Below are 9,502 nucleotides of genomic sequence, written 5' to 3'. Positions count from 1 at the left end.
CCCACACGTATCATAGAGCTGTCGGACAAATTCACCCCTGCCATCTTAAACTAACCCAGCACCGTTACTGCTGCTTCTTCTAAACCTCTAACAAAATTGCTTCTTTTCTGCCAAAGGTGCTCTTTTGTTTTATGAGAAGTTTAAGAAAACAGTGTACAGAGACTAAAATCCCAATCCAAGTTCAGTTTTGAAACTGTTTATTTTTATAGATCAGACGTTTTAAACATATTGTTTGTTGCTTAAAACAGTTTTACTCCAAATGCTTCCATCTATATAAGTTATCTCTGTGCCAGTATTTCTTCCTAGAGGTAGATTTAAGCATGAGGACTAACATCAGGTCTTTTCTGACATTAGAGAAATTTGAGTCCAAACCCAAACTGCCTGACTAAAATCTATTCAGCGAGAATATAAACAGGAGTACAATTCCAGATTATAATCCAGTAAACTAGGCATTTGGATTTGGACCCCAGATTACCTTTAGCACTTCAGTCTCACCCCTTAAAATCAGTGAACAATCGTATTTGCTGAATATAAGGTAGTCACAGTGGACGGAGACTGAAGACATGTAACAGGGTATATTAAAAAATATACTACAGTCTGGATTGATTTAACAGTTCATGGTCCTCAGAGCGGGGGAGTGGTAACCTGTGAAAAGAATAGAGAACTAAAACATTCAGGCTAAGAAAGCTCTACTCCTCTGCTCTATCGCGTACAATAATATCAGAGAAGGGACGAGTACAAATAAATTCAAAGATATATAATTGGTGTTAGTAGTGCTACTTCCTTAGCCACAAGAGAAACAGTGTCACAGAAGGCAAGGAAAGAAATGCTGGGAGAACTTCGAAATGCGCTGAATTTCAGGCGGTGTAACGCAGGTATCCAACCACCCGGTATCATCAGCAGGGCTGCACTTAACTGCTTTACCGTTCTTAACAGAAAACCACTTTTGCATTACAAAGTCAGAACTATGTTTAATCACTTGTAAAGTTACACTGAATTTTAAAAGGAAGAAACTGTCAGAGTGTACCAAGAAGCCAAGTAATTAGCCTGCATTAATCTTCGGTTGCCCCCACTCCCTAAAATGACCTGAAATTGTAAGTTATGTGAGCTCTGAAGTCTATGTAACCCCTGGGTCAAGCCACGAGGATTACAGAGAGTTTTCATTCTGAGGCTGAATGCAAATGCACAAAAAACCAATGAAGATTCTGAAGAACATTCAGGTTCCCAGTTGTTGACACCAACAGAGCTTAGGAAGCAGCAAAAAGACAGCTGCTTCCATCAAACAACATCAATTTGAGATCTGATGCTTGATCCCACTTATCTTAATTATAACCTTTCATTAACCGCCTAAAGAGAAAAACAATTTTAATATAGTATCTCTTGGCAAAAGACTCAATTGAACAGTAAATTGAGGAAAAAATTCAGACTCACAATGCAGTTAATAGTCATAATGAAAAGCTTTTTCCCTCAGCTGCCCTCTCATTATAATAGGTCACAAAGTTTTAAAATTACATTATCTTCAGTGAGCGGTCATTTTTTGTAATGTAAATAGCAATTGTTATCCAAACTGAACACTAAAATGTGGGGTTTAGTGACAGAAGAAGTTTCTTATATTAGGACATATCATAGATATTAATATTACCTCTTAACAGGGTTTTAAAAATTTTTATTGTCTTGTCTTCTTAGATGTTTGAGGGATACAGCAATTTAAACCTCTTGGACAACCCCTGCCCTGTTGTGAATCCACTGAAATGAAACGGCTCCCAGTGCTGTCCACTTGGGAGGTTTTCACCTCTCATATATGTTGAAGGGTGTTTTGCAAAGGAGCTGGACTTGGGCATGAAACTACCCAAAAGAGCAAATATCTAACTCTGAGGGTTTGAATTAGATCTGCCTGTAATGAACAAAAAGAGGATAAACAAAAAACCATTGTGTAAAACCAGTAGCTCTGTGGTATGAATTGTACTGCCATACAGACACAGCATCTCCTCCTGTTTGCACCACTGTGAGTCAGGAGTAATTCCAGGGACTGAACTTAGTAGATTTAGTCCAGTGTCATAAAACAAGCTGTGCTGGTTTTAGCTGGAGTAGGGTTAATTTTCTCCACAGTAGCTAGTACGGGGCTGTGTTTGGGATTTGTGCTGGAAACAGTGTTGGTAACACAGGGATGTTTTCGTTACTGCTGAGCAGTGCTGACACACAGTCAAGGCCTTTTCTGCCTCTCACCCCACCCCACCAGCGAGCAGGCTGGGGGGCACAAGAAGCTGGGAGGGGGCACGGCCGGGACAGCTGATCCCAACTGACCCAAGGGACATCCCACACCATATGGCGTCATGCTTGGCGTAGAAAGCTGGGGGAAGAAGGGGGAAGGGGGGGCGTTTGGAGCGATGGCGTTTGTCTTCCCAAGTCACCGTTAGGCGTGATGGAGCCCTGCTTTCCTGGGGATGGCTGAACACCTGCCTGCCCATGGGAAGCAGTGAATGAATCCCTTGTTTTGCTTTGCCTGCGTGCGCAGCTTTTGCTTTACCTGTTAAACTGTCTTTATCTCAACCCACGAGTTTTCTCACTTTTACCCTTCTGATTCTCTCCCCCATCCCACCGAGGGAGTGAGCAAGCGGCTGTGGTGCTCAATTGCTGGCTGGGGTTAAACCATGACACAAGCAATCATCATCATGTTTAATTGTCTGTTGTTTAAAGCATTGTCTGTTCATAACTAAAGAGTAAAGGGAGCAATGCACATTGTGTATTCATTGTTCCAGTATGTTTGTGATTATCATTTTCTGGAAATATGTTTGTCAACAAACTTCTATTATGAACCTGAATATTACCTGTATTAGAATCGGGAGCTTCAAACAGCCATTGTCAGAATTCATTTTACAAATTGGTCTGGAAGACAAGTATAAAAACACCTGGCCAGCAATCCTATCTAATAAAACTGATTAGAAGAGCACAGTTTTGCATGAGCCTGCCTTGCTCGTGGTGAGAGCAAATAGAAACTGTTCTGAATTTGAACAAACTAGAAACAATCCTATCAGGGCACAGCGATAAGGTAATACACAGATATGAATTAAAGCAATAAAAGATAAAGTGGAAAATGAGATAAGATTATTTTTCTTAACAACTTGACTAAGTTGATCCAAGAAGAAGAACTTAAAAAATTCAAAGTGGTGAATGCAGCTTATTATGTTCTTGGGTTCTTCTTCCAGAACAGACTGTAGATACAGAGGAAAATTCATCAGCTCTCCCTAACCTCCCCACCTGTGTTGAAGATAAATTACACACGGGTACATAAACAGCTGCACACCTTTTACATGAAGCTATTTTCTAAGGGTGGAAAGATTCCCGTTTCATCCCGCCTTTGATCGTGGAGAATATTCAGACGGAATCAATCAGAATTCCCTTCAATGGAGAGAAATTAAATGAATGTAGCAGCAAGACTTCAAAAGAGCTTTAGAAACCGCTATACACAAAATGGGGAGAAACTGTCACTTTCCGTGTTGTGCCCATGTTTGAAAGCCACCACAGATCATTGCAGCTGGACACTGTCAGAAAGGCAGCAGCAGATTAAATGTTGTCCTGTGCAAGAGTAGAGCTTCTGAAATGAAAATACCATCAAAGTCGCCTCTGAGAATGAAAGTTTGGCAGCTGTATAAGGACAGCGGTCATGTTAGACCCAGGGCTAACTCGACATCCTTGTTTCTATCACTTTCACCGATGAAAAATCCTTCCCATAAAAAAAAACCCAAACAATTATGAGACTAGTTTAAAGGGTATCATTTAATAAAGGCAATGAATGACCCAGCATTTTAGATTTGCCCAAACATTATTTTTTCCACCCCTCATTTTAGGTCTTTCTCTTCTTTGGCTATTGAGCATTTGGTCTTCAGGCTAAGAAATAAAAGGGAGGACAGCAGAGCCAGATATAGGGAAAAAATGACAGCATGAGAAAGGGCAGCATAAAAGACAATTTCTGAGAAACTCAGCTGATAAGTAAATTTGGTGGAAGGTTCTTGCACTCAACAGAGATGGATGATTTCATCCTCTGACCAAGGTCAGGTGGTTCTTCTAAGGTCACACGACTCTTCCTTTAAAAGCATGAAACAAAACATTGGTAGATGCAAGTTCTCTTCTAAACTTACACAATTGTAAATATTTTCTAGTGGAGACTTATTCATTCAAATGAAGAATTGTGGTGATCGTGTTTAACATCACCAAAAGTAGAGAGCACTTCAGGTAATAGCTTCCAGGCAGGGGAAATAAAACACTGGGAATAAAGCCATCCTTTTAATCTTGTAAATATTTATTATCATTGCATGAGCAATTCAGAATTCTTGTGTGCAATGTTAATAGGACCCATTATAGTTCACCTGAGCCCCAAATTTCCTACTGTTAAAGCAAAATGGATTTTTTTTATTCTTATTGTTTTCCTAAAGCACATTGTACTCCATTATATGGTTAAGATGGGTATGGATTCCAAATGAACTCTCATCTGCTTCTAATGGTGAATAAAAAAAGAAAAACTTCTGAAAGTCAGAAATATAATGTGATTGAATAATTCCTATCTCAGGACTGCTAGTGAACCTAGGGCCTAATTTAGTGTCTCTGAAGTTGCTGCAAAAAAACCCTTCTGTTTTTTTAGGTTTTGATATCTCTTAGCAGCAAAGAGAGCTGGGAAAAGAGCTGTGTTCTGAAATACTTGGACTTAGCTCTGATGTATAGTAAGTTTGGCCAATATAAATTAAAGACATCAAATTTTCCTTCACAGGTATACAGTCCCTAAAATATAAAGTGCACAGATACCTGATTTGAGGCATGCGAGTTAACAAACCGTCCCTCAACCAAGATGACATTAGTAGCTAATAAATGCACTGATTTTGTGTGAATGAAAGGTCAGCTTTGCCTCTATCCCATCCAGCCAGATCAAGACACCTTGGCAAATCTGAAAACTAGCCAGTGAAGGAAGATTAGAAAAAAGGAGGATTTTTATCCTCCCTAATTCTTTTGACCATGCAGTAGCATCTCTAGTGTGCTAAAGGACCTCCAGGGCCCAAGACTTACAGATAGGTATAAAGCGGTTGGGGAGTCACAGAGCTCGGACATTCCTTAAATTACCTCTCCAACTCCAAGAGGACAATCTGTAGCAAATGCTCCTTCCCTACCTCCCACTCCTAATGGCTTCCTAAGGGCTGATCTAAAGTCTTCTGAAGCCAGGAGAAAGACCCCCCCAGACATCAGTACATTCCGTATCAGCATTTCCTTTGGACAATGGAAGTCCTTTTCTAATGGGAACGTAAGAAAAGTGTGAGTAATTTGGATCATCAGCAGAGACGGTTTTAAGAACGGGATAAGGGCAAGAGATACTTGATAACTCTCACATGGACTGGAGGGTGAGTCAGTAGCACCAGGATGCGTAGGTGGGATCCAAAGCCAGCCAAAGCATTCTGTCCACCTGCGTATCAGTCTCTCATGCCCCACCTTCCTGTTCCAATCTATAAAGAAATAGTTAGCGAGCTTTTCAAAGTACGCCCCCCAACACACATGATAAAATCAAATAGATATTTTCTTTATAAGTTTCTCACATAGTTAAATGAAGTTATCTATTATGAAAGAAATTGGCGCCTTCCTACCATTTAGAAAATTGCTTAAATTTGATACTTTACCTCTGATATTGTGTCAAGGAGCATAAAACCAGCATGAATGGCCATGACAATTGAGAAATCCTGAATAGGAGGAGAAGCTCTGCCTCTTTCCAAAAAGCTTACAGTCGCAGCTTGCTGGGAAAAGCTGTGAAATGTGCTGTCTTTGTCAGTAACGCGATTATGCAAAGTAGATGATAGTAATAGCCCTGCCCTGCCATCACTTACAATGGCATCTGCTCCCTTTCAATTTTATGTCATTTTCATTGAATTTAGGTCCATCAGGTTGCCCTGCCACAGGATTCATGTGAAAATGGGATCCTTATTCTAAGCAACTGATGCAGTTGAAGAAATGGGAAGTATTAAGGCTGCTATCCATTATGCAAAGGGAGGAAGATTATTCCAAAAACGCAAGGAGATAAAATCTATTTAAATGTGCAAGTTTTCAATTACTTCCATTCCAGAAAAAATTGAGGCTATTCTAAATAAGAGGTCTGTATATCACAGCTGGCCTCAGAATACTCTAACATACGTGTTCAGATGGGAATTATGACATATATGTAAAATTGCTTACAGACCTGACCCAGCAAAGAATGCATTCTGATAGGAATCCGAGTTGGAGCTTGGAGTGAAATAGCAACTTTGGGGTAGAGGCTACTGAGCAAGTAAGGGATAAAGCAGGACTAGTAATTTAAAGATGGACAGTGATCTTAGCGAAGTAGTAGAGCACGTTGGCCAAGTCGGCCAGAGTTTAATTACGTGGTGGTCCTAGGAGGAGACAGTGCAGAAGGTGATAATTAGAATTTTGGAGTGCAGTAGAGAACTGCTGATCCAGTGGGCAGGTTTATGCAATTAAGTCTGTCATGAAGGTAACATACATAATTTGCCAAACTTCTTAAGCAATAGCTCATTGGCATCACTGACTTTTACATCAACTTATATCATCCCTGTACAGTTTATAAAATCACTGAGTTATGGTACACAAGCAGCAATGCACTGAAATAAAGTTCTGCCTGCTGAATCAGAAGACAAAAAGTGGCTAAGTGTACCAGCCCATAACAGAAAGAACTGCACATATTACCTTGGTAATATTGTTAACTGTATCTGTTTTTACAGGAACAGATTTTTATATATTTTTATACAGTGATGTCAGTCATGACAGTGTTGTCTGCAGCCTTTCTTTAAACCTGTTTATTTATTTGAGGGTTTTTTTCCCCTCCTGAGACACCCTAGGCACGCACATGGTGAAAACTGACATTTTGTTGGCTATGAAGATGGAAACACTTCCATGCTTCAGATCTAATCCAAATACTTTAAATTACTGATATAGTTACTTTGGCATTTTTGTGATGTTTTAGAAGGAATGACTGGCTTTGAAATATGTGCTGTAAATTGCAACCAAAAAAGTAAGTCGCAGGCCTGAAATACAGTAACCAACTGTCTCCTGCCTCCTCTTACAGGTGTCTCCTAAACTGCCAAATAAATAGAAACAAGAATACAGTCTATATGAAATTCCACCTTCACCGAAATCAGTGGATTTTTTTCCCTTTTGATTAACACATAAGACAACTATTATTTTTGCAGTTGCTCTGTTCTAGGATTATTAAAGATAGTGGTGGATTCATTGAAAATGGTGAAGGATAAAACTCAGAGACTGTAGGCAACACCAGCCAAATTAATTCCTGATCCAGGACATTAGCACTGTCTGGTCGAAGGCAAACTCGGACCCACGTTAAGAGCATCTCCTACCAATAGAGCCACTGCAAATACACCGATGATTTCTGAGAATCCAATTTCTTCTCCATGTGACGGAGTTCACTCCGTACCCAGTGAGGAATTTGGCTCAACAGATAAAGCTCCATCATCAGATATGTTGGTTTATCAAGCATTCCCTACTGTGAGTAATTATATTCTTTGCACGAGGATAAACCCAGAATTATACAGCGCTGGTTTGGTTCTGTAAAACGAGTGCAGGCTTGAAATTTTGGAATCAAAGCAGAAGTGTTTATAAAACAAAACAGGAGACAGGACAGGCGTGTTCTCCATAACTAATGAGGAAAAAAGGTCCTGTTACTAGCACTTTGTGGTCTCTTGTTTCAGAGACATGCTGAATCTAGAGACCTATTTCTACACATCAGACAAGTTCAGGCGTTCTTTGAGAAGTTACTTGGCTTACTCCTGGATGTCATTATCATCATTGCGAGCCAAATTTCAAACTAACCTGTTGTTTCCACAGCTTTCTGTAACAACAGCATTGCCTGGCTGGCTGCAGCTGCAGTTTGTTCCTAACACATTATAGTTAGCCGATGCATAGGGTCCATACCAAGAAGCGATCTTAAACGTCACCCAGATGTTGTAGCCTAACAGATGATGCTGAAAGGCATCTGTGAATACTCTCAGGTAGTCAAAGTTGAAATGCAAAAAAAGGGCCCTAACATAATCTCCCAAACCCCGGACTTGCACAGTTCTGTCAAGGTTTGTATGTGCTTAAAGGAGGACACGTCCTTTACGAAAATCTGCTGCCACCCTCCGCCACAGTGAAAGGCTGAGTGTGGTTGTCATTTTAATGTCAGCTAGTCGGGTTTAGTGCTTGTCCGCTTTCCTTCTGAAGATCCTTTGTGTTTATGCTGGCTCTATTTTTATTTTAAAGAGTAGTATTTTTGTTTTGAAAAATGAATTTAAAAAAATGTCCCCAGAGAAGAAAATGATGATCTGAACAATCCCGATCACAACACTGAAACTGTCAAGGAAGGGAATCCCTTCTAGATTTACGCTGACCAGCTGGGCTAGTGTGGGTTTACTTTGGCAGGCACTTTAGGCACTATCAATAAAAATCACCTTCAGTAAAACACGCTATGGTCTTCCCATGTTGGCTTGGGATAGCCGGGCGTTCATGAACTGATTCTTGTGCTCACCTTGAACTGGTCATTCTAAATTCACTGGTTCTTCTTTCTGCTTCTCTGTAAGCCTGGGATATGATGGATTTATTAAACTGAAAAATCAGTAAGATGGCTTTTTCTTCCGCAATCCCCACTCTGCACTGGGATATTTTGAAGCGTAACAGCAGCAGTAATGAACACCTCTGTGCGTGCCTAGAGATGATTATTTGCACTGTTTTCAATCTATTTTTCTAAGGCTTGCCATCTGATGCCCATCTAATATGCAGCCTCTCTCTGCTGGGAGAATGAGCACAACCGATCACAAGGGAAAAGTTCAGTTCAAGAACATATGTCTCAGAAAACAGAAGGTATCCTCTGTCTGACAGCTGCTTCCCCCTTCTTTGCTGCTTCACATCTCCCCCCACACACACCTTATTTTGAATTAAATTCCATACTTTTGCCCCTGTAAGAAGCCACACAGGCCAGATCTGAGAGTGAACTCCCCATTCAATGTTCTTGTTTAAAATAATCAAATGCACCTTTTTGCTAAGAACTTGGGCAATTGGAAGAAAGCTGGGAGGTAACTCCTTGCCAACCGCTGGAAGAGGCAATGCTGCTCTAAAGGGCTGCGTGATAAGACTCTAGCAACAAATAGGTTTTATCTTTTTGGTTCTTCCTCCTTGACAGGTTTAATGGGGAGAAATGCACGTCTATATCAAACTATCTTCACTGGACAAGCTCGAGAAGCGGGCCTGTGTGAACCTCATGAGGTTCAACAAGGCCAAGTGCAGGGTCCTGCACCTGGATCAGGGCAACCCCCGGTGTCAATACAGGCTGGGGGATGAAGGGATGGAGAGCAGCCCTGCTGAGAAGGACTTGGGGGTACGGGTGGATGAAAAGCTGGACATGAGCCGGCAATGTGCGCTCGCAGCCCAGAAGGCCAATCGTATCCTGGGCTGCAGCCAAAGCAGCGTGGCCAGCAGGTCG

The sequence above is a fragment of the Aptenodytes forsteri genome, unplaced genomic scaffold (genome assembly GCF_000699145.1).
Source record: "Aptenodytes forsteri isolate BGI_AS27 unplaced genomic scaffold, ASM69914v1 Scaffold47, whole genome shotgun sequence".
NCBI lineage: Eukaryota > Metazoa > Chordata > Aves > Sphenisciformes > Spheniscidae > Aptenodytes > Aptenodytes forsteri.
This window is presented reverse-complemented; position numbering follows the sequence as displayed.